At 44.3% G+C, this 26972-nt stretch overlaps 1 long non-coding RNA gene across 1 annotated transcript; it reads right to left on the minus strand.

Annotated features, from left to right (window-relative positions):
- Window positions 1–2608: 2608 nt before the first annotated feature.
- On the minus strand, window positions 2609–13831 carry LOC136648621 (uncharacterized). The gene is made up of 3 exons (XR_010794340.1): window positions 13760–13831; window positions 11804–11883; window positions 2609–2692 (listed from the first exon to the last, which is right to left on the minus strand). It is a non-coding gene; the product is annotated as an uncharacterized lncRNA (long non-coding RNA).
- Window positions 13832–26972: the final 13141 nt, after the last annotated feature.

The following is a 26972-nucleotide window of genomic DNA, read 5'->3' on the forward strand; positions in this document are numbered from 1 at the left end:
GCAGACAGCTTCCAGACAGTCAGAAAAATGGGTCACTCTGTCAGGTAGAGAAAAATAGTCTAAATTGGATGTTTGTTAAAGCCTTTCAGGCTAGTCTGTTGACTAAGGCCACCGATGATAAACTCTGGGTCTTGATTCTAGCCCCATGGGAGACTACAACTGACAGAAGTTTCAATCCTTAAGATTGCCCCTGAAGCTTCTATATGCCAGAGATCTGGAAGTGTCACCACTTCTGAGACCTCTTTGAACAGACTCCTCTTCTCTGCTGTGAGTATTCTTTTTGTCCTCAGGCTAAAACTGACCTTGAGAAAGTTCCACTCACTCCCTGCCATTATTTCCATACTTACAACAGTAGGATGGCTTGTGGAGGGTTGGAGGCCACACAATTCCACTCATGTACCTTTTCTTCCCATTTGCATTTGTGAGATCCTAAGATGGAGAGGAGGGTTATGTGGGAAGAATAGCGTTATGCAGTGCAAAGAACAGTAGGACAGTTGGGAGACTCCTCTGTCAAAAACAAGAAGCATGCAGACACATGAAAAGCAGCATTTTACAACTACCACATAATTAGGGAGCACTTTTGGAAGCGAAGAGTAAACCCTTTAATTACACACAGAATTAGTTGTATATAATGATAGCAATGCACAGTAGTTGGCAATGAACAAAAGAATTACGTACATTTTCTGCTCAGCCACTCTGAGGGCCAAATACAACTCACTGTAATATGTCATTGGCCCATGTGTGTTTGCTCAGGCCTGTGGCATGAGGAGAGAAAGAACTGAACCCTTGCCTCAACTGTGGTCCCAGTCTGAACTGGGGTGCCCTCATAGCTGCTGGGAAAGATGCGTCCCTGCAGGTCAAATAATAGTCACAAGGGGACCTGATGTGGATCAAGACCATGATGAGGGCCACAAAGCTTCCTTCCCCTCCTCTCCATGTAATGGTTCCAATCCTTCCTCCACTGTAATCCCTATTTAGGAAACACAAACCAAGCATCCAATAGCCAAAGATGTGCTCAGCACAACATGAAGCTGGACCCTGCATTTTTGTGCTAGCACCTTAGCAGAAGCATTGGCAAAGAAAATAAATAATGGCTCTTGGACGTGATCATTCGTCATTTGATTTCTTGTATTTTTGTTATTTTTCTTTCAAGACACCTCTTTTATGATCACATTTGCAGAACAAATAGTCATGTATTATATAGTTTAGAACTTGTGCAAGTAATTTGTTGCCTGCAAAGTAAGGAAATTCAGAACTTCAAAGTGGATCCATTTCTTCTTCTAAAAAATTAAAAGCTACCAATGTACTGAGATTGTTCTCCCAGAGAAAGAGCTGCTAATTGCCCATTTCCAACTGCTAATGCCTGAATATATTCATGGGCGGAGGCACAATGGAACAAGGTTGGAAAACAATGCACAGGGTATATGCGCTCTTTATCCTTGTCCCCTTTGGGGACAGGGACATGCATGTGCCCCAGACCACCTTTGACCATTACTGCTGCTTCCCATTTGGTAATGATGGCTGTTGCCCAGATAGTAGCACACTTTGCCAGGATAACATCCTGGATTGCCTTTTGTTGCCAGCAGTGATGCAAAACTGGGGAGCCAGCTCAACAGGCCTCATGCCCAATAAAACAAGACAGTAATTGCTTGCACCTCCAGAAGTAAATAACCTTACCATTTAAGGTTAAGCATTTTCATTTGAAAAGAGGCCTACTATATTATGCCCCATACTATACACTTATCTTTTAGGCTTTGTTATTTTCAAGCAACTTAAGATCTAACTTAACACCCAGGCCAATACATTGCAAGTTTTTCCATTTATTGTTCATTGATATTAGTGTGTGTTCAGTTTACTCCAACCATAAAAGGGTTCCCCGGGGCTGTTAATAATTGAGGCTAATCTTTTCAACTGCTTAGCCAGTTGTAGGTCTTTGACATGAAATCAATATAATTACCTAATTATCTCTAATTTGCAGAGAATCTAATGCATTCACATCCATCTTCAAAAGGAACCGACCCCTCCCTCCTCCCTTCTCTGCTGCTCTTTGTAGGAGCTTTCTAGTTCAAAGAAAAGTTAAGTACAATTAACGGGAGTCTTTGTGAAAAGAGTTCCATGGGTAAGCTTATGCTTTTACTGACTTACTGCTATGGTCCTTTTTAAAGGTGGAGATCTGTGATCCCTGGCATGTGCAGATTGGATCTCTCTGCGGAAAGGGTTCTCAGCAGGGAAGCTTTGCACACATCAAAGTGCCCACACCCATAATGAATCAGTGGACTAGGGCAACTCCCTGCCACTTTCACTATCTCTTTTCTATCAAGTTTGTACAGTAACAATTATTCATGGGTAGCATCCTTTATTTGAACAGAACAGCACTAAAATCAGTGGAGCTCAGGATAAGTCATTCTAAAATTAATGTATCATGCCTCTAATCATTCCATTTCAGCAAAACAGAAAGCAGCTCTAGCTGTATGAACAACAAGTCCTGGAACCCCTGTTTTTTGGCTCAGAGTACTGATACACATAAGGTTTTTAAAAAGTTTTTATTGTAGAAGCAAGAAGTAGGCATGCTAATCTATTGAAAAGAACATCTTAATTGAGTTTGAAAGGCAAGGTTCAAAATCCCAGTTCATCCATCAGTTCCAAGGGTGATCTCTGCATTCAGAGGAAGCTTTCGACTTTAGTCTCCCATCTGTACAATGGAAATGATAGTTTTCCTCATTAGTTTAATATAAACGATGCTTTAAAAAGACCACAAGAATAGATAACAGAGGTTCTTTCTGTTTTATATGTATTTATATATTTCACAGTGTAGTCCTATGCACGTTAGAAGCAAGTCCCACTGTGTTCAGTGGGGCTTATTCTCAAATATGTGTAGGATTGCAGTTGTATGGCTCAATCTGAGCTGGTAAGGGATATCCTTCATTACATCCCATGTGCCATCCCAGGAAAAAGGCCAGCAAGACAGATAAAAGGGGACAGACTTACCTGAATTTTCCAGTTGCCACATGATCCCCTATGGGACTACTTAATCCCCTATGATCCCCTATGGGACTACACCAACTCTGTTGCTAGTGTATCTCTGGGGGTGTGTCCAGCCCAGGAAAAGTTTGGGATCTGGCGGCCACCTGCTCCACCTAATCCCACTCCTGCCCCAATTCATGCCCCCTTCCCATCCCTCCACCAACACAACCCTGCCAGCAGCCAGTTTGTGCCATGCTGCTGGCAGCGCATGACTTTATGGCATTCCGCATCTAGCCAGTTGATTCTGCATTATCTCTGACTCTAAAGAAAAATCAGATGGACCAGAAACTATAAGAATTATGGAGCTGCAGTGTGGCTGCTGGCACAGAGCATAAAAAGACTATGGAAAAAATGCAGCTTTTAATTAACTGAAGTGACTGCATGACACAACATGTGAGGACAGCATGTATTCATCTCGGGTCATCAGAAGATCTTGATCAGAGAGATTCTGCAGTGTTGCTACATCAAAAAAACCAGCCATGTGACCTCAGTACTTGGCTTACACATACGTATTTCCAAACTAACTGAGGCACATTTAAATAAGAGTGACAAATAAATAAGCATGCTGTTATCCTCAGCTGGAAGTTTAAAATGGTGTTTGAGCATGAGGCTTTTCCTGTGGCGTCACTAGGATTTGTGTCAACCGGTACGGGAGGCCTGCGCATCACCCCATGCAGTGGGTGGGGCAACGCCCCAGGTGGTGGGCGTGGTGATGTACTATCGCCCCGCCCCCACTGGTTTTTTGGCTGTACCTTTTGTTAGAACACAGATATTTCAATGTGGTTTGTTTCATTGCATTCTGCATGAAATTACACATTGATTGATATATAATATGATGGTATTATTCCTCCAAATTCTGATTTTAGTGATTTTGAAAACTTGTAGAGTCACACACACACACACACACACACACACACACACACACACACACACACACCCCGTGTCAACTTACTAACACCTTATTGCAGCAGTTCTCAAACTTTTAGCACTGGGACCCACTTTTTAGAATGACAATCTGTCCAGGACCCATTGGATGTCATGGCCAGAACAGACATGGCCAGAACATCATCAAGCAAATTAAAATAAATAATTATAAATAATTAAAATAAAAGAAATAAATAAGGGGGAGCCATTTCTGTTCCACCAAGTGTATCTACTCTGAAGTAAGTCCTACTGCAGTCAATGGGGCTTACTCTCAGGAAAGTGTGGGTAGGATTGCAGCCTATGAGCCCAATCCTATGCATGTCTACTCTGAAGTAAGTCCCATAGTGGTCAATGGAGCTTACTCAGTAGTCTGCCTGCAATAACACCCCCCAGTGGCATCAGTGAAAAAAATCAGTGAGCTCTTCAGCCCTCCCCAGTGCCCAGTTTAAAGTTCTTCTATTTCAGGCATATGAAGATAAAGACCCACCTGGCTTTGCAAGTGCAAAACAGAAAACTTCCCCTTACCAGCTGAAGCCTCTTTTTGGTTCTTTTTAGGGGAGGAGGAGGCTGCCTTCTGGAGCTGCCTTCTGGAGCAGCTCCATCAGATGGGGACCATTCTGGTGTCCTCGCATTCCCCTTTGCCTGGCCTGACCACCAGTCATAATAATAATAATAATAATAATAATAATAATAATAATAATAATAATAATAATACAGGTATTTATATACCGCCTTTCTTGGTCGTCAGAATTCTCCTCAGACTTTATTCAAGGCGGTTTACATAGGCAGGCTATTTAAATCCCCGTAGGGATTTTTACAATTGAAAGAAGGTTTCTATCTTTCAAGAAACCACAACATTCAGATGTTTCTTTCTTGATCTGGTTGCACATTCTGGCCTCCATCCTCCCACGCCCAGAGCAGATGGAATAGCTCGGCTCAGCTTGTCAGCTGCTTCAAGGTCGCACTGGTGCTGGTGGCCTCGAACTGGCGACCTTGTGGATGTTATCTTCAGGCAAATGGAGGCTCTACCCTCTAGACCAGACTTCCTGCCCTGAGGCTGCTTTGCTTTGCTTTCCATAGGGCTCAATAGGGCAGCTGGGAGGCAGGGACCTCCTTCTCTGGTGTTTTTGGGGTCTGTATTCATTGGATGAGGACCATTCTGAGTCCTTGGAGTCCTCTCAGCCTGCCCTTTCCAATGGACTAAGGCAAGTCTGCCTACTCGCAAGCTTGTTTCGCGCTCAATAGACTCGCAGCTGGGAGGGAGGCAGGAACCTCCTTCTCGTGTTTTTTTGGGCTGCATTCATTGGATTGGGACCATTCTGGTTTCGTTGGATTCCTCTCAGCCTGCCCTTTCCGAAGGACTATGTCAAGTGCGCCTACTCATGAGTAAACGCACAATATGGCTCACTTGCACTTCCCATAGGGATCCATTCATTTTTCTTTCTGGCTTTTTGGCCATAACTTTTGAAGGAAAGGAGCCATTTCAATTCTGTATTTTACATTGCATTCTACTGGCCATTCTGCATCCAATGGTGTATGGCATGACAGGGTAGCTCCTAAAGCCGCGATGTTAGTGTGTCACCCCCCAGCGTATCACCCGGTGCGGCCTGCACCACCCGCAACCCCTTAGCGACGCCACTGGGCTTTTCCAACTTAAATGGGTGAATATAATTCTGTCCCTGGGAACAGCAAATGTAATTTGGCTGTCGATATTTATCTTTCTACTATTTAGATTTTATTTAGTTTTTTTTTTAGTAGCTATAATGACTATAGGGAATTGACATAAACTTTGGATTCCCTGCATCCCACCCCTAACCCCTGCTCCCACTATACAGACATTGAATATTTGTGGTAACACTCAAGCAATCAATTCAGAAATCAATATATGTACCGGTATATACACCCCCCCCCCCACACACACACACACAGACATGATAAATTAGTTTGAAAATAAGGAAGCTAGAAAATAAAACAGATGCCCTTTTTGCATGAGAAAACAAAGCAGGATGGGGAAAATCTCCTGCAGTCCCCGTTCTGCAACTGCCATGCATTCATCTTGTTTCGTGGTTGAAACAGAGCTTACATGTGTCATGTTTTATGAGGAACCCTTGAAAAAGCAGTCCCTCAGGTTGTTGAGGGAGACTCTGTATGCATAATTGTATACACTTGGCTCTTCTTCCAACCTTCAAATGACTGGAGGGTAAGAGAGTTAGAAGGCACAACACCTATTCTTTACACTCATTTTTACATGGTTTTGTTGTGTGACACTCATCTCAACAGATCACTCATTGAGCCCCATTCAAAACCATATTTGCTGGCACATTTTCAGAAAAGAAGTCTTTAGAACAGTTGGTTCTAAAAGGGCAAGAGTGAAGGGTACTGCAGATTAACTAGTCTCTTTTCTAACCAGAGTCCAATGCTCAACCAAGCTTCGATGCACTAGCCAACAACTACATTTACTACTTCAGTTCATGACCTTGCGCCATTTCAATATGAGTGCCTCCCTATCAATTAGCACTCATGTTTCCACATACAACCCAGTACAAAACAATAGCTCTTGCGCTGTTGACCTCAGGTGTAGGCCACTGAGTCAATGACACCTCACTTTCCTTGATCACAAGTTTCATAGCTTTTATCTTCCTAACCACTTTCATATCATTTGACCTCCCAAAGGTTGGTCCTTGGGTACTTGGTCCTAACATGTTTATATTTCTTAACATTCACATACATATTATGCAATTTTTTCACATGTAATATACACCTGATCCAGCTGAGTGCATACACATGAAGGACTCACACTGTTTCCCCATCTCATCCCCATACCAATATGCATTGCACATAGTCTTTCCAGGAAAAGCGAGTAATTGCAGGGCAAGAGAAGTCCATGTGCACACTTCCCCGTTCCCTAACCAACCCCCACCTCTGCACCATGCACGTTACTCACTCCTGCTGCTATCCTTTGGTGGCAGGGCAATCCAAGAGGAGATAAATAAATAAATATTATTATTATTATTATTATTAACAGTATTTATATACCGCTTTTCAACTAAAAGTTCACAAAGCGGTTTACAGAGAAAAATCAAATAACTAAATGGCTCCCTGTCCCAAAAGGGCTCACAATCTAAAAAGATGCAAATGAATACCAGCAGACTGCCACTAGAACAGACAGTGCTGGGGTGAGGTGGGCCAGTTACTCTCCCCCTGCTAAAAAAAGGAGCACCCACTTGAAAAAGGGCCTCTTACCCAATTAGCAGGGGTTAATTAGTGTTAATATTTAATTAAATATTAGTGTCTAATGCCTGTTCCTCTCCTAGAATATCACAACCTGACAGAGCAGCAGCAAATGCACTGCCCCCTGATGGACACATCTGTACAATTTCGGGAATAGTTGAGCAAAACAAGCTAGAGATATAGGAGAGCCAAGTTGTATGCATTAGAGCAGGGGTGTCCAAACTTTTTGGCAGGAGGGCCACATCATCTGTCTGACACTGTGTCAGAGGCCGGGGGGGGGGGAAGAGTTAATTTACATTTCAAATTTGAATAAATTTACATAAATGAACTACATAGAGATGGAACTTATATGAATGAATGAAGGTCTTGCAATAGCCCATGTCCTATAAAAGGCCTTGCACAAAGCAAGACTGGCCTTTCATTTCCTGCCACTGCTGCATCACAGATGTGAAACAACAAGCAGTGGAGGGAGCCCTCATCCCACAGCTCTCATGAGAGGTCGAACAGTTGGCTGTCGTGCTGAGAACAGTTGCGCTGGGCCAGTGCGGGCTCCAGCAAGTCTCTGGAGGGCCAGAGCTCACTGGAGAATGGGGGCTCTCAGAGGGCCAGATTGGGAGTCCTCAAGGGCCACAAGTGGCCCCAAGGCCAGGGTTTGGGCACCCCTGCATTAGAGAAAGGCAAGCAAGTAAGCGCGCACACATACAGAGTCCCTTAAGTGTCATTACTTTGTGCTTACTAATGTCTCCTGCACTGAAGTCCACATAACTATCTTTTTTGAACTATCTTTTTTGAACTGAACTGAAGTGAACTGAAGTGAACTGAACTATAAATTCCACATGGCAACAATTTTGAAATGCCTTTCTAAAACCCAGATAAACTGAAGCCACTGTATTTCCTTTATCCATCCATCTGGTGGTGAAAGAGCTTGTAGGCTTGGCAAAAATCCCTGTTTTACAATTCCCCCACCCCCATAATGATACTCAGCCAAATTTAAACTGGACAGAACTCCAAGGAAATCTCTAGAATTTCACTAGAGTGGATTTTTATCAATTGTAAAAGCCACCTGGAAGTTTATAGTTTTACTTTCTCCATGTTGTCCCCAGGAGAAAGGTAGAAGAAAGAAACTCTCAGAAGACAGTGAGCCATTTCATGTCTTTACTGATTTCAGTGGATGGAAGTGGCTTCAAATTTTGGCTGTTTTGATTGGATAAATGAAAGAACAAATATAACATTGCTTACATTTTATTGTGAGTTAGTTGTTGAACTGTACAAGCCTATGAATGTTTACTCAGAAGTAAGTCCCATTGTGTTCAATGGAGCTTGCTCCCAGAAAAATGTGTATAGAATGGTATAGAAACTGTCAAATATAGTTTAACTAGCGCATGTCTCTGCTGTCAGTGACTGTCAAGTGCTGACATCTTCACCTCAGCTACCCCATATGATCAAGTACTGACCACTATGTTACATGCATGCTGATCATCCCTTCATAGCCATCAAATCCTGTCAACATTCAGAGACACATGTCAGGTACTGTCAAAAGCTGCTACTGAATGCCTGTTATCAAATATTGTCAAATGCTGACTGGCACACGTCAAATTCTGTCACAATTTGGTTGCTATTTCAGTCCACATTATTGAAATAATTAGACTGGTCAGAAAATAATCATTTGACAACATAATCATGAAGACCTAGAATATAAAGGAAATCAGACAAGAGAGAGTTTTGATTGACTGTATCAAAGACACCAGAGAGGTCAAAGACAATGAGCACTAATGAATTGAAGAAGGGCAATTTTAGTGGCGTGTAAGGAGCAGAAGCCAGACTGGAGGTGGTTAAAGCAGAGCTGAAAAAAGATGGTTGAGGTAGCTGGAGTAAGCAGCACACTCCAAGAGTCTGAAGGTAAAGGGTTGGCAGAGGTTGGGCAGTGGTTGAAGGGGAGGGGAAGGGTCAAGGGATTTTTTTGTTCTTTTAGCATAGGGCAGACTAAATTCTAAAGGCTCTAAAGTGGCATGGTTGAATGAAGCAAGTAAGAAGCAGGAACTGAAAAATGGATTGATAATATGGTTGAGAGTGAGTCGCAGCAACTAAGGGGCATGTCAAGAAGGACAATAGGGTCGTCAACTCATCCAGTGAGACACGGAAGGAGGAAAATGCTGAAGGAGGTTTAGAAAGCAAAAGAGCTGGAAGAGATGCAAAGAGGATTGGGAGACAGAGATCAGATGGTTTTCATTTTATCTCTGATAAAGGAGACTAAGTCCCCAATCCTAATGAGTATGCGCCAGCTTTCCGCCGGAGTACACTGTTGCAAACATGCCATAAGGTATGTTTGCCAGCCCTATCGGTGGAATGCTGGTGCTAGCCCAGTGCTATCCAGTGCTGGGCTAGCACCAGACGAACATCGGAGCTCCACCGCTTGGTGATTGCATGGAGTGTCAGGCAGCAGAGAGGTAGGTGGGGGTGTGGGGGAAGGCAGTACGGAGGCTCTAAATTCTTTGCCGATCCTTAGGTCATCATAGAATCAAGTAGCCCCACTGTGGGGCTACTTGCTTTTCCCAGGGGAAGGGGACAAAAGTCCCCTTCTCCCGAGGAGGCGGCGACGGCTGTCTGGGGTGAACTGGATGCAGCAGCAGCCATTTTCAGCACCACTGCAGCCCCACATGCCAGGCAGCTCAGGATTGGGCTGGAATTGCCCAGTCCCATTCCCCCACACTGGAGCTGATGCAGCCATGCTGGTGGAGCTGATCCTGCATCCAGTGGTGGTAGGAGTGATCAAGAGGCATGGCAGAGGCAAGTAGAAATATTTCCACTTACTTCCTTATAGGCCTTTGATGGCCTATGAGTTTCCTGAGACCCATGCCAGCTATATAGCTAGCATAATCCTCAGAAGAGAAAGGTGGTGGGGCAGGCTGAAACTTTGGGAATAGGGTCTTGCATATACTTTTGCCACCAAGATACTCCACTCCAGCTTGCTTTCCTGCCTCAGAATGCCCGAGCCTTCCCCACCCCATCCTGCGACTAATTTACCAATGCCCATGGAGCCTCCTGGAGCTGCTACCACATATGCCATACCTCTCACCATTTGTGGTAGTGGCCCAGCATTGCATAACAGAAGTCCAGCTTTTGTGCCACCATGAAGAACCTTGTGCTCCTGCAGGGTGACCAGATAAAATGGAGAACAGAGTGCCTATACCTTTAACCATTGTGTAGAAGAGGAAATCTTGGTAGGTGCAGCTTTTTAAACCCTTCCATGTTGAGCTGCACATGCCAACATTCCCTCTTCCATACAATGTTCAAAAGTATAGGAGCCAACTCTTTTTTTTCACCTCTGGAGGCATTCAGCTGTACAAGAGCATGTGCAGTGATATCCACAAGAGAGAGTGTGTCAGTGCTGGAGGTAAGAGGTGCAGTGGGGCAAATGTGTCAAGAGCTGAAGACAGGGATGCATTGAAAGTGGTAACTACACGGTTTAGGGTGAGGGCTTTGGAGAAACCACTAAATTAATGGGCTGCTACAGAGACTTGAAGGGCATCAGAAAGGAAGTACAAACTAATTACTGTACTTCATGGCAGATTTGTACCTTATATAATCTCACTAGTTCCAGTGTAAAATGAATGTAAATCCTTTGGAACAAACTGTTTGTTGACCAAGAAGGTAGGAACAGTTAACTGGAGAGAGAGAGAGAGAGAGAGAGAGAGAGAGAGAGAGAGAGAGAGAGGCTTTCAACAGTGTCTGTTGATTTTATGAGAATACTTTTTCAACAGGTGCCAATTCCTGTCCTGAGGCGTGAACTGTCTTGAAAGAATGTTCTCAGCCACTGATGGCCCCACTTGGGTACCAAACCAGCCCTTGACAAGTATTCCGACACCTCTGCATCATGTGTGACTCAGCAGCCCGCTTGCCAAGAACATTCAGTCTTCTAAGTGAAGAAACTGCAAACTCATTGGTTTACACAACAAGATTAACTGAGGGGAAAGGTAAGGCTGTCTGCTTGCACCAACTTTGGTCACCAGGTTATTAAAGTGCTCCTGCCTAGCAACAGTAGGGAGCGGGTACCAAATGCATTGCATTATTTCCCTTTTGGAAAATGGCTCAAGCTCTCAGATGCCCAAACCATGGACTTACACAAAGGTTACAGTGTTAAAAGGACATAATATTAAAAATGTCCTCTGGGAAGGCAAATATTACAGAATGAACAAGCGGCCAATCAAGGCCTTTGATTCACTTTTTTCCAAAGTAGTCCAACATTGCTGATCACTCTCTCTGTACTTATCTTCATTTGTTAGAGGTGTTCTTTGGTTTTGAAGAAGATGTCCTACAGATTTAGCAACTGCTTTAGCATAGATCCCAATATACTGTCCTTTTGCGAAGAAGTGTCTTGCTGTTTACACCAGCTCTAGTTCTAGAAAGAGTAGCAGGCAGTGGTTGAACAATAAGCTCCTCAGGTCAGCATTGAACTCACTACTCAGCCCTAGACTAGCCACTGTCTCTCTGGATTACCTTATGAGGAGTGTAAGGATTATTGAAATAAAGTATGTTGTTTGGGCATTTAAGGACATAGCTATAGAGCACTCAGCCATGCTACCACCCGCCTGCAGCTGCTCCAGGCATGACACAGGTTTCCCACCTCACTGGTAAGTTGGCCTGCGTGTTATTGCAGCTTTCCTTGTTCTCCTCTTCTCCAGTAGCAAATAAGAATAAATGGTTCTATAAAGTAAGAAAATATAAAAGAGTCAATGAAGGATCAAACGAGGCAGTGCTTCATACTCGTTGCCATGTAAAGAAAATAATTATCAGATTTTGCAAAAAAACATTAGAGCAAACTGTGGGAGAATAGCAGTTTGTTTCATTTCAGCTCTTTTATCTGAGGCTTTCAAGCACAAAAGGGCTTGTTCTGTTAAGTGGGAGATCCCAAGAGTGGCCTACTCGCCAGGTTAGTTTCAGGTCACCTCAGAAATGCTGACACTCTTTCTTCTGATAGGCAGACTGGGAGGCAGGCCTTCACCTTTTTATTGCAAACAGGCTGTGAGGTCCTTTGGACCAGCACGGCTGCCTACCTGAAACAGACACTGTGTTTATATTCAGACTTCGTTGGTTCTTAGAAGAAAAATGTCAACCATCTGCATTACCAAGTTTGAATGTTCAGATGTTCCGTTTGCAGAGCGTCTGTGTTTTCACTTGGCTTTCACTGGGCCATTTTGCATGGAGGAGGACAAGAATGTATTTTCTCCTCTCCCTGTTTCAAATTCTTATGCACACACACACAAGCGGCAATAAGCAACTTCCCAACAGGAGCAAATCGATTCACAAAAATGAATTGAAATGGACTCAGTTTTGTAAATGGTGTCTCAAAGTTATGGCTCACCTCCATTGGACTGCCATCTCTGGATCTGAGTTTTTTCCATGAAGAATGAAGATTATGGTCCTTGGCAAATTCATATGTGCATATCCTAGTCAAATGCCTAACAGCCCAATCCTATGCATGTCTACGCAGAATCAAGTCCCATTAGAGTCAATGGGGCTTACTCCCAGGAAAGTGTGGATAGGATTGGGCTTTAAGTGCAGAATGAGGACTAAAGGCTGAAATCTGCAACTTAGATTTCATCTGTATTTCTGGTGAGCATCCAGATATGCTACAGTCCAGAAAAAGCTTTTCCTCCTGAATCTGTTTGTATTATTTGGTCCCACAAAATCTACCTAAATAGAAAAACAAGTGGGAAAAGTTGTATGTTTTCCCATTGACGTATTCCATAGAAAGAAGAAAATCCCACATGACGTCCTCTTCGGGAGAAGAGAAAAACACACAATATGATGTGCGACACATATGACAGTACTGTATCTCTAATATACCATCCCTTACAATCGGACATTGATCATCATTCCTGCTGAATGTGAAGATTTTTCCACAGAGTCATCGCGTGTCACAGCCAATGACTTACCCAACCTGATTAGGAGTAAATATACAGCTGAAAGCTGACCTAATCAAGCTATAAATAGTGCGCCATTATTTTAGCTAAGCTGTTCGTGGCCAGAAGGCTCGTTACAGGGTTCACTGCCATTCAGGGACTCTGCACAGCAGGTCAGGACTTTCTTTAAGAAATACTGTTCAAGGTAGCATCGTTTCCATTCCCCTAGAGCACCATCATTACAGGTGGCTGTGACATGCTAAGGTTGCACTGTATTTTGTGTTTTTACAGGTTGATTCTTGCATTCTTATTCCATTCTCAATTACTCGGCCATTGGATACATGAATCACTATGATTCCTTTTCCTCATTTTCCATATGATTTCCTTTTCCTCATTCTACACAACTTCTCTGTGGGCAGGATTGTCATTTCACAAAACTCTTATTACTGTTGCAAATGAAATCACTTGTATACAAAAATTTGGTTAGCACAAGGAAGCTTTCAGCTCACTTGGGAAACTGTTGTTATTAAGTGTAGGACAGAATATCATCTTGTTAATGTAGTTGCAACGTGATATATTTGTCCACCAGCAGTGCCACTGGGTCATAGGCCTGACATGGGGCTCCTTGTGCCCAATGCTCGTGCCCCGCTGCTGTCACTCACCCTCACCCCACTCACCTCCCTCAGCTTTCAGTGTTGCCTTGCTTTTAGCAATCAAAAAGCAGAGTGGAGTGGCTCATCCACAGCAGGCTGGAGGGAGGTGGTGGGTGCAGACTTGGAGCAAAAGGTACCTCATGTCTGTCTTGTGACCTGCTGCTCTACGCAAACAACGTCGGTCATGTCAGGCAAGCTGTGGAGCTGTCCTAGGTGTAAACAAATTGTGAATTAGAAAAATGGGGATTTAACTAGTTGGGGAGTGAGCTACTTTCTGAAAGCACAGGCTGCCACTGGACAATACAGCTCTCTCTTTTTAATTTATTGGCATGCCCCTATCAGTGCTGTTAATGTTTCTCCTTTAGTAGAGTCCTTTGTGCCCTCCCCCCAAAGGTGGAAAAGGGCATATTTTACTATAGAGTAACTGGTTCATACATTCCATTTCCCCAATAATTCCTGGAATCTCACAGAACCATGAGGGGCTAGGGGTTCTCAAACTCTATGGAGTAAAATTCCTGAGGCAAGTTTGTGCGGGGTCGGGGGGGGGAAAGGCAGCAATGTGATCCCCAGGATAGCACCACTGCAAGGGCAGGGAGACTTTTTCTAAACCTAACGTACCTGTTGCTGGGGTCCAAGGGGTGCAGGGAGCCCCCCAAAGCTCTCTGCAGGGCTCCCCGCAGCTCTTAGAAAGTAGCTATCTTGACGCATTTCCGGTTTTGCAATTGCAACCTGGAAGTGGGTTGCGATCGTTACTGTCACTTTCTACGAGCTGCAGGGAGAGGGCTCCATGAGGCTCCCCACACACCTCCCTGGACCCTGGCAGCAGGTAAATTAGGTTTAGAAAAAGCCCCCCTGCCCCCTGGGGATTGCATCGCTGCTTTCCCTCTGCCCCCACCCCTTAAGGGGGCCAAGGCTGCAGTTCTCAGGCTGGGGCATCATGACGCCCCAGTTTGGGAAACACTGGTGAGAGGCTATGCAATTCTCAGAATGAATTCTAAGCGTCTTTCACCAAGCTACACCAGGACATCGAAAGGAATCGTGATAATTAAACTGACGTGATAATATAGATTTGTAGTATGAGATACAAGGCAAACAATCCAGCAAGAGCTTTTTTGCAGACTCCCCTGAATGTGACACAAAAGCGCATGATGCCCATACATGAGATGTTCACATTATTGCCCTCAATATGGGGTTCACATTATTTCTTAGACTCATGTGTAATTTTTTCTTTAAATCTCCTTAAAAGATTTGGAACAAATAGTTCATTCTTTGTCTCACGGAGAACAGAAGAAATACTGAAGAACTGATAAAAGATTCAAGGGTTTCCCAGGTCTAAATGGAAGAGGAAACCACCAAGGTTATCCTTGAGTTACTTTCGGGAAACTATCCTATTTTATTTCATTTCTGCAGAATAGCAAGGCAGTTAACTTAAAAGGTGGGTAGCAACAGAGGTCTAATGTTTCTTATTGCACCGAAGAAGAGGAAGAAAAACAACTTTACTAAACTAACAGCTCAGTCCTGTCCATGTCTACTCAGAAGTAAGTTCCACTGAATTCAGTGGGACCTACTCCCAGGTAAATGTGTATAGGATTGCAGCCTAAGATCCAGTGTCTTTCTGGATCAAGGGTCTTGTTTCTTTCAAATGCTTCATGCTTGAAGGCCAATATGAAAATAATAAGTAAAGGGTATTCGTTCCTAGGAGTGAAAATATTGAGTCAATAACCAGGGCTCTGAGCACTGTTAGGAAGTACAGTGAGTATAACAAGTATGGTGTCTATGACAAGGATGAGATATAATCTATGCCAATTTCTTTCTAACATGTTGGCATCCTTCAGTCTCGGAAGACTATGGTACTGCGCTCTGAATAGTGGTTCTGGAACAGTGTCCTCTCCAGTGGCCGAAGACTGGGTAGAGTAGATATGGAGGATAGACTGTTTCCCATGCAGCAAATCCCCCCTCTCCACGACGCTGAAATGGTCCAGTGGAAAGGCAGAGGCCAATACGGTTGGTTCCAGCGGCTTCGCAGGCGTTGCCAGAACGTGACTGTGTTCAACCATGAACTGCCTCAGGGACTCCAGCTCCGGAGTCTAAAAACTGATGACGTTATTACATGTTTGCCCATACTTCCCAACAGATGCTGATAAAGACACTTAACTCCTGTATGACCTTTAGAGTTGGAAACTAAATGGTTTCCTAGCAATTTGCTGGGGTACTGTTCATTTGCATTCACAAAATGCAGTAACAAGATGTCATAAAATGTTTGAGGCAAAAAGTCCATGGAGGAAATCTAGTCCAACCCCCTGCTCAGAGCATGCAACAACCTTCCAGCTTCTCAAGTTCACTCCAGTGTCTGTACCGGCAACAACCTTTGGCCGTTGCTCTGTGTAACCATCGCCAACTCTGTGCCACTTGTCTGCCCTGGCTTAACAGATGTCTGTATGCTTAAGCTTGAAAAAAGAACAATTTGGGCGCCAAATGATTCTGGGAAAAAGTCTGCAGGATGTTTGTGAACTGATTCAACCAGGGTTGGTGCTCAATTCACTCCCTCATGCATCCACAGGCACACTTAAGATGGCTTGCGTGGGCATAGCCCATTTGTCCTGACATGTTCATTACCTCATTCCCTACAGGAAGCCAACCACCCACACAGCAGTGGTAGTGCTGCTTCATCTTTCCTGAGCCATTTACTGGATTCAGCTAACTTGGAGGTAACCCCTTTCAAACGAAGGCTCCTCCAAGAAGCTTTGCCTTATCTCAGTATGTGACTTGATTGAGGGATTACATACAGCTTCACCTGAGGAGCTGTGACTAGGAAATGCCCTCCCTGAATCAAACCCCATTGATTCTCTTCGGTGCAGAGCAGGGCAATTAATTAGGGCTGCAAGCATCATTCTCAATGTGGGTGTCTTCTATTGTGCAGCTCTTTTCAGGCGCCCTGTATATGTAAGGAAAAATTGGGTTTGGTTTAATAGATTTAGAGCTGAACTGCACAGCACCACTGGCAACACACAAAACTGCTGTCACTTCATTTACTTAAGAATAGAAAAGTACTGCCCTAAAGGTACACTTTGAAGTACAGAAGCTGTGAGCCTTCCTCCTGCCCCATTTTTTGTTCCTGTTTGCCTTGTGTGCTTGGCCACACTAGGACATTTCATTCCCATGATAGTTATTATTCACCAGCAAAACTTTCCACCTCAACCTGGGAAAATGAATTCAATGTGATAGTTTAGGGTATTTAGAGTTTACATGCCTTTTATTTTTTTCTTTATGCAATGCCACTGCATTTCATAAAGAAAAAATAAAAGGCATGTAAATATATGTAAACACATATATGTCTGTGTGTGTATGCATGCACACAAACTGTATATGCTTCTTTGTTACCAGGCATGCTTTAAGGCACATGTTACATATGCACATGGCAGAAATTTATTGCATGTGCAGGGACCAAGTGCAACTTAGTGGAATGACATAAAAAGATGAGGGAGGCAAGATTAATGGTGTAGCTAAAAAAGTGGTTCCTAGCTAGGAAGGTGGAAATAGAAGAAATAAATTACAAGAGAGAGGGAGTGCATAATGGATGAGGGAAATGGGGGAATGGGAATTGGGGGATCAGGGGGATTAGCTGGGGGGATAGGGACTGAAACCTGGGGATATTATGGTAGTGGGAGGGGGAAGAGGAGGAGAATGAGAGGAAAGGAGGAAGAGAGTGAAATACCAAGGTGGCAGCCATAGTGACAGATCTTGGTGGAATTGAGGTGACTGGAACTGGGGTTGCAGGCAAAGGACAGCCTAACAGAGCAGGCTGTAAAATCACTTTGCGATGGATAGGAAGGAGCAGGCCTGGTAACTCTGGACAGGGCCCAGGAGAGGGGGGGTCAAGGGGGTAATTTGTACCTGGGCCCAGGGTCAAAAAGGGGGCCCAGGAGCCAAAGGAGGGGTCCCAGAAAGTTCCTGGGATCTTACGTTTTCCAATCTCACCCAGACTCACTGCCCGCATGGGATGCACATGGCGGCAACTACTGCCAGAAGCCACATGCACCAGGCCCAGGAATGCACACATTCCTTAACAGTGTCACATCTGGGAGGAAGCTGGCCTGCTCCAGGAGCTCTTTGGCTTGTGGATCTGCTTACCATGAAGGAGTGGATGGGAGCTCAGGGACACAGCTGTGGGGTGACAGCTGCTGCAGAAGTGCTGCCCACCCCCATTGCCCCCATTCTGTTTCAGCCCCTCCGTCTTTGGGAAGGGGCCCCAAAGAAACTTTGTACCCCCTGGTAGAATTCCTCTTGGAGGCCCTGACTCTGGGTTTGCTCTGGAAGCCAGGGCCACAGCATGAACCTCTTTATTAGATTTAGCCATGGAATTGGTGGGGGAAGCTTGGTTTGGGAACCCTTCTTTTGTGTCGCTTCGTTGACTCCAACTCAGGAAGCACCCGGGATATGGCGTTCGTTTATGGTTTCAAATGTACTGTGCTAGCAAGGTGCGGCTGCTCAAGGAACTTTCCCAAGAGAAGCTGACAAAAAGTAAAGTTTCTCTTAAACCAGCCAGCTAGAGTTTAAACCAGCCAGCTAGAGTGCTGTTTGAAAATTCAGATGAACGTATTATTTCCAAACTATGCAATAAGAGAACAGTTTGGTCAGTAAAAACAGCACATTGTCTGCTGAACTGAAAAACGTAATGTTACATAATCTTGCTAAGTTAGGAATGTAACTTCAATTAAAACCTCCAGGGGTACTTGAGACAGGAAGAGTGCAAGGAATTCTGTTCTGGAATTTCAGAACAGTGAGGTACTCTATTTTGGAATTAAGTCAGAGAGAAAAATTGCATAATTTCCTCGAGAAGAAAGGCAAACAAATATGTGGGGGAAAAGTGAAAGAGAAACGCTTTGCGGTTAACCTGCCCTTACAAAGTCTTATAGCAACGCTCACCTTTGTTTATTATCTCTAGCTTGTGCCTCAGTCAATGCATACCAACAAGTGTCCTTATCAGTCTTCCGTGCCATGCTATCAGAAATGTACAGAACACTGCAAAATTGCAGGCTACAAACAGAATGAGCCCAAAGTAAATAATAAAATAAAATTAGGTGTTAGCTCGGGTGTTACCTTTGACTTCCTGCATGAGAACAGAGCAGATGGATATCACAAAGACAACACCTGTGTACTGAATAGGGGCCCAATCCTAACTAAGAGCCCAATCCTGAAGCCGGCAGTACATGCGTACCACCGACTCCGGTGTTGCGAACATGCCACAACATCGGAGAAGGCAGGAGTGCCAGCGCAGTAGGTGCTGCGCCTCAGTGCTGGGAGGACAGCTGGTGAGAGCTCCCACAGCACTGGCCAGAGGTGAGTGTTCCCGGGGCAGGAGAGGAGGTAGCAGTGTGCAGATGGGGCAGAGGGAGAGCAGAGGCAGGGGGGGATTTGGCCCACAAGGTGGTGGAGACGGCAGCTTGGCATAGGCCTCCTTGACTCTGCACCAACTCAAACACAGATGCAGAGCTGAGGAGACCCGTTGCTGCCAGCTACTGTCTGCCCAGGGGAAGAGGCCATTCGCTCCCTTTCCTCAAGGAGACCCTGATGGTAGCCACAGCACCCGCAGGATCTGATAGTAGCCCTTTTGGCACCGCTGGAGCCCTGGGTGGTGCTGGGTTCAGATTGGACTGCCCCTCTCTCTCCACTGATGTAGCCACAGCCATGGAGCGTGTGCTGTATCCTGTGGTGGTGGTGGGGGTAGTTGAAAGTTCTCATTGAGGTAAGGAAACTCTCATTCCCTTACCCCAAAGCAAGGCTTCCCTGACCCAATGGGTCTCTGTGGATCTATGCCAGGTATTTTGCTGGCACAAGTCCAAGGAGAGGGGACAGGGAAAGGGACTAGGATTCAGTGCACGCCAGTGCCACCTTGATTCACTCCCTCCCAGTCCCTCTCCCGGTCCTTCTCCCACCTACTCCATCTCCACCTGTACTTCCCCTTTCCTCCCCTTCCCCATCCCATTCTACCCACTCTCAGCGGCTACACACCCCTGCTGCTGACTTACCTTCACTGGTGAAGGTAGCAGGCAGGGACAGCGGGCTGGCCGCATCATCACTGTTTGTAACAGCAAATCTGGAATGGCCAACATATAGCTGTCTGCAACAGCACAACTGTGTTCCACTGTCACAAAGGGCAGTGCATCACCATAGAGAAGACTGTACCAACTTACCAAACCTCTATACAAGCCTAACTACACTAGCAGTTTTATTTTAGTGCTCTTGATTTGCCTACAGCTACCTCAAAAGCATTATTCACATTACCATATAAGCAAGCAAATGAATACAAATATTAGATTTCACAATTTCCATCATCAGCCTAGATACGAAAACTGGCATTTGTGTTTATTTTCAAACCTTTAATTGTGTTAATGCATGTGTGTGTCCACACTGCAATTCCCTGTAGCTGCTCTGGCTACTCCTATGGCCTCTGGCCAGCCCATGATTTGTATTTTAATACTTATGTGAAAAAGTAAAATAGACATAGAAATGTCCCACCATATTTGTGTATGTCTAGATGGTGTTTTTACAGCCAAGTGTTTTTAAGCCTGGTTTGTAAGACCTAGGTCTCTTTCTCTCAAGCCATTTCTGCCCAGTGTTGCATATACACAACAGAGATCAAATGTGTACACCTATGGGCAGGGCAAAAAAAGGTTAAATTGATGTGGGCCTTTTTGGGAGACAAGATTTGCTTGAAAAGCAAGATGTATCATAATGTAAGGAAGGGCTAGTTGTGAGCTCATGTGCATTCAAACACAAAATGGCAGGTGGATGCAGACTCTCTGCAGAAGGGATGGTGAAGAGTGACATGACATGAGTCATGGGGCAGAGAAGGAGAAAATGCACTGATTGATACCCACTTCAAAAGAGCATCCATTAGGGCTATAATTCTGTTTTAGATAGTTGGACATTCTTGTCACATCACTGAAAATTGTAGCTTCATTATAACCCAGCGTTATGCTTCACAGGCATATACAGGAACTTCTGAGCTCGAGTGGAGGCGCAACTCACTTTAATTTATTTCTATACAATCCAGTAGCTACGAATTTGCCAACAAGGCATAAAATACTTTTGGCTCAATTGCACATGTCAAACAGCACAGAGGCAGCATGACAAACAATGTGCCAATCCTGTGCCCAGAGTAGCAAAGCAAGAAGTGAACCCAGGCGTTCCAACAGCAAGCTGAGCACTTAGCGTAAACTACTTTAAATTTGCTTTCCATTATGCTGATTGGTAATCATGTCCAAAAAGCCATTTTAGCATGTGTACCAGTGAGAGAGAGAGAGAGACAGAAATGGTTGCCAATCAGTTGAGCCCTGGATTGTCTAGCCTGATTGAGAGAGATGTTAGACAGGGAGGTTTTCACTAGCTGTTCCATAAGAGTTCATCCAAGTGGAAGTGCACCAGTCTGAATGAAGCAAGCCTTAGCTGCACTGCTAAGCTGTGCCCTTAACAAATGCTCTCTCTGTGGCCCACTGAGTACAATAAACACTATTATTATTATTATTATTATTATTATTATTATTATTATTATTATTATTATTATTATTAACAGTATTTATATACCACTTTTCAACTAAAAGTTCACAAAGCGGTTTACAGAGAAAAATCAAATAACTAAATGGCTCCCTGTCCCAAAATGGCTCACAATCTAAAAAGATGCAAATGAATACCAGCAGGCAGCCACTAGAACAGACAGAGCTGAGGTGAGGTGGGCCAGTTACACTCCCCCTGCTAAAAAAAGGAGCACCCACTTGAAAAAGTGCCTCTTACCCAATTAGCCTACACCAGTACAATAGTAGAAAGCCCAAACATTAAACTTTCAATGGACCTTTCTAAAAGCCACCAACAGAGGCAGGACACAAAGATAGACTTCCCGGGTTTTTGTAGATCCCAACACATGAAATAGTATCAGTTTTAGTGTCTGGACAAATGGTACTTACTCTAATAATAAAGGACAATCCATGACTGGTCATCTACAGTACATTTATAATAACATTATATGTAGGGAAGGAAGGAAGTTTGCCCATCCTGCGCCATGCCCTAGTCTGCTAACATTTAGCGCCAATCCAAACACGAAGGTGGCATCCCTATCACATTACAGTGCAGGCTGGCCCTCATCCCAGCTTCAGAGACATTTAAAATTCCTGAAGCCTAAAGAGTTGTAAAGTAGAATAGAGATCCCTGCAGGCTACTATACAATGATGCAGGACTTGCAAGTGGAGGAAATTATGCTTTCTATTGTTACCAAGCCCAATCCTACCAGCTTCCCTATGACAGTGGGACAGTCCTGCACTGTTGTAAATGGCTGTGTGACACCATGTATAGCGTGCCACTGGCAGGCTATGCTCAGCAACAGCAGCAACGGAGTAGTGCTGCCATGGCAGTCATGACAGGCCCATGCTGGTACGACATCAGCGCAGGAGGCATGTTGTGGCAGGGAGGGGGATGCAGTGGTGTTACCATGGTCTGCATCACCCACTGCGGAAGGCCAGTGCGTCATCCCCCAGGATGAACTTCCTCCAGTGCTGTGGGTTGGGCCCCAGATGGTGGGCTGGTGATGCACCATTTTGGCTATAACATGATATACTATAATATAGATATTTCAATGCAGTTTTTTTCCCATTGCGTTCTGCATAAATTACACATTGAATGATCTATATCATGATGGCACTATTCAAAAACAACTACAGTTGAAAAAATTTTTGGCCAGTAGTGGTGACCTTCCCCTGTGTGTGTCACCCGGTGCAGCCCGCACCACCCTAGTGATACCATTAGGGCGGGACAGCAGGTGGAGTTACTGATCAGGAGTGCCCAAACCCTGGCCCTGGGGCCACTTGCGGCCCTTGAGGACTCCCAATGTGGCCCCCAGGGAGCCCCCAGTCTCCAATGAGCCTCTGGCCCTCCAGAGACTTGCTGGAGCCCGCACTGGCCCGACGCAACTGCACTCAGCATGAGGGCGACTGTTTGACCTCTCGCATAAGCTGTAGGATGAGGGCTCCCTCCACTGCTTGCTGTTTCACGTCTATGATGCAGTAGCGGCAGCAAAGGAAAGGCCAGCCTTGCTTTGTGCAAGGCCTTTTCTAGGCAAGACCTTCATTTATTCATATAAGTTCATCTTTAATATATTCATTTATGTAAACTTATGTAAATTTATTCAAATTTTAAATGTAAATTAATTCTTTTTTTCCTGACACAGTGTCAGAGAGATGATGTGGCCCTCCTGCCAAAAACTTTGGACACCCCTGGGGTAGATCAAAGGAGGAAAGGTGATAGGGACCACACCAGAGGGGACGGATGAAGCTAGAGGGAGTGAACCTTGGCAGCAAACACACATGCCAAATCCAATACCCCTCAGCTCAGCCCACACAGCTTACTAACTGTCCTTATCTTACCTTACTAACTGTCCCTTACCTTGAAGAGACCTCCTGATTGCCCCCCTGCCATAAAATGCACACACCTCCATGGTACAGCTGCAGCAGTGCAAATAGCATAGGATTGTCAATAAAAGATATTTATATCAAGTTTTTCATGAATATGTTATCTGCTTTGAGAGGAAAAAAGTTATTTCTGATTGGCCATCAATTTGCCATCATCTCTGCATTATGAAGCAACACAATTCTAAACAGCTGAATCCCTAAGCAAAACTTCCCAAGCCAACTGTCTCATGGACATAATGAAAATAATGTATGTGACTATTTACTGCAGGAATTTAGGTCACTCTAAACCACATGATCGAATACTGCATAATTAGACACTAGCTCTCTGCATTGAGAATTGCTGGGCTGTCGCAATGCTTGCTAATAAGCAGACTGTTTCCTATACTGACAGGAGTGTAATTTATGCAGCAATTAACCCACTAATTCTGAGACATAAAGACCTCTGGGAAACAGTGGCATTTGTCAAAATCCAGTAGTCAAAACAGATCCCTCAAAAATAGGGAAATGGGGATATCAGCAAGATATATGACATACCTTCTGTTCAGTGACAATGGCAGTGTTTCTGCTTTTTTAATCGCTGTGATGCATAAAAATCTCTAGATTTTAAGAACCCTCTGCCTCTAGTTCTATGTAACTTGTGAACTGGTTTATGCTTCAAACTGTAGGGGCACAATCCTAACCAGGTCTACTCAGAAGTAAGTCCTATTTTGTTCAATGGGGCTTACTCTCAGGAAAGTGTGGTTAGGATTACAGTCTAGATTAATCTTCTTGCTTATTAGGAATGACCAAATGACATCAGCATCCCAGTGTGCACATGTGTGCAGTATTGTGGAAGCAGCCATAGGAAGCTGCCTTCTACTGAAGGCCCATAGAGCTGCATCTACATTGATCAGGTTGGCTCTCTAGATGTCCTGGTCCTACCTAAAAATGCCTCAGTTGAACTGGGGATCTTCCTCATAGAAAACATGTAGTCTGCCACTGAGTTACAACCCCACAACTTGTTCCAGCTGCCTCCAATAGACTATTACCATTGTGGGGGAGGGGGAAGGGATCTCCTCCATCTCAGGTGCTGCTCAATGACAGCAGGAGTTTGCTACTTTCTGCTCCATCTCACTGGCCACATCTGCTAGTCTAACATGGTGTCTGATCTAGATTAGAAATTCCTGGTTCAAATCTCACTTCTTGGTGGCCTTAATGCAAGTGGCCCCCTCTCGGCCTAGCTCCCCTGCTGTAATACAGGAATAATAAGGAATTTATCTGGGGCTGTTGTAAGAATTACACCAAGACAATGTATTAAAGCACTCTCCACATTCAAACAGTGCGTCCCATTATATGTCCCATTATAATCCCTGTCTGTGGGTTTTTGTACGGCTTTAAGAATCAGCAAAACTGACTTGACTGGAGATGACAGTGGAAGGAATAAAAGAAATAAGGGTTTCAAAACTTGTGAGCAATAGTTGCACCATCACATCACCTTCCACCCTCTGAAAAACCATTGTCAAACTTTAGTCAGACAATGGTTTTCAATTGTTATACTTTACACAACTATTTTCAACCAGTGTGTCACAGCACATTGGCGTGCCATGGGAATTTAGAGCACAGCATTGGAAATAGCTGAAAAAGTCTTCTGGGTTCTGTGGTTCTGTTTTTAGGGCAACTGTCGATAGTAACAAATTGCCTATCTCTCTTCCTGTGCTGGCTCTGGCATCGGAGAAAGAAGGACAATTTGATACTACAGACATCCGAGAAACAGAGCCATAGAACCCAGAAGAGTCTCCCAGAAGCTGGAAGTGACATCAGGTGAAAACCATAGAGGTCAGTGTGCCTTGAGAAGAAAAACATTGAAAATTGCTAATATCAAGGGAGAGCTGAAAGCATTTAAATGATGAAAAGACGGCAGAAGTTTAAAAGGTTTTACAGTCATGGCATATATAATGGGCAGGCACAGTACAGTACAGTTCTGAGCAATGAATCAGATCAGTGGTAGGAGGGGAGAAAGAGCATTGTTGTCATTTGAGAAAGGGGGGAGAGTGTCAGCAGAGTTCATGTCCTGGGCAAACCCAGGGATAAGATCTGGAATCTGTAGCTAAGGGCAAATTGACTTTGTCCTGGGGATATCCCAGTCTTGTTTGTCTACCTTTTCTACAGGTCATAGGTAGAGCCGCCACCTAAGTCTGACTGCCAAGAAGTCAGCCTTACTGAAAGAAACAAACATTTCCATCTGCACTATCCTAAGCACCTGAAATATAACTACCACACTCACATTTTCTGACACAAGGCAATAAACTTAATATAGCTAAAGTCAATAAACCTACTAGGAAGAAAAGTGTTTATGGGGGGCAGAGGCTGGTTTTCCTTGAGAAAAACAAAGCAAGACACACAGCAACAGAGAGCAAAGGTGAATAAATAAGACGGGAGGTTTTTTTTTAGCATAATACACCATAGAACAACCTTAATATAAGAATTCAAAAAATCAATTATTAATAATCTTCAGAACTTCCATGTTTGCCATGTTAAAATGTCATTTCAACCAGACCTCGAATGTACAATGTGCACACTTCAAACAGCATCAGAACATGTATTACCTTGTTTCTTCTAAAGTAAGATTCCCAAACAATCTCTGGGTTTTCAGTGTATTTACACTGAAAGATGTATTTTATTCTCTGTAATGAAAGGTCCACAGCTTGGAGGATGCCAATAAGGCCCCTGTAAGGTATTTAAATGATATGTCACCTCTGATACAGGCACTGTAGACATATAATGTAAACATTATAGCATACAATCATCTCCATGGTTTTCACCTTTCGTCTGGAATTTAGAACATAAGAACAGCCCCACTGGATCAGGCCATAGGCCCATCTAGTCCAGCTTCCTGTATCTCACAGCGGCCCACCAAATGCCCCAGGGAGCACACCTGATAACAAGAGACCTTATCCTGGTGCCCTCCCTTGCATCTGGCATTATGACATAGCCCATTTCTAAAATCAGGAGGTTGCGCATACACATCATGGCTTGTAACCTGTAATGGATTTTTCCTCCAGAAACTTGTCCAATCCCCTTTTAAAGGTATCCAGGCCAGATGCCATCACCACATGCTGTGGCAAGGAGTTCCACAGACCAACCACACACCGAGTAAAGAAATATTTTCTTTTGTCTGTCCTAACTCTCCCAACACTCAATTTTAGTGGATGTCCCCTGGTTCTGGTGTTATGTGAGAGTGTAAAGAGCATCTCTCTATCCACTTTATCCTTCCCATGCATCAATTTGTATGTCTCAATCATATCCCCCCTCAGGCTTCTCTTTTCTAGGCTGAAGAGGCCCAAACACCGTAGCCTTTCCTCATAAGGAAGGTGCCCCAGCCCAGCAATCATCTTAGTTGCCCTCTTTTGCACCTTTTCCATTTCCACTATATCCTTTTTGAGATGTGGCGACCAGAACTGGACACAATACTCCAGGTGTGGGCTTACCATAGATTTGTACAACGGCATTACAATATTAGCTGTTTTGTTCTCAATACCTTTTCTAATGATCCCAAGCACAGAATTGGCCTTCTTCACTGCCGCCGCACATTGGGCCAACACTTTCATCGACCTGTCCACCACCACCCCAAGATCTCTCTCCTGATCTGTCACAGACAGTGGAGGAGGTAAATCAGAAGTGGCTACAGCGGAGACTGATTTCCTCCCAGACAGTCGAAAAGGATCCACAATACAGTTTCTGACAGTAGAGAACAAAAAAGCCTGAAGAAGCATCCCACACAGTGAAGAACTCCAGGG

This window comes from Tiliqua scincoides, chromosome 1 (genome assembly GCF_035046505.1).
Source record: "Tiliqua scincoides isolate rTilSci1 chromosome 1, rTilSci1.hap2, whole genome shotgun sequence".
NCBI classification, from domain to species: domain Eukaryota; kingdom Metazoa; phylum Chordata; class Lepidosauria; order Squamata; family Scincidae; genus Tiliqua; species Tiliqua scincoides.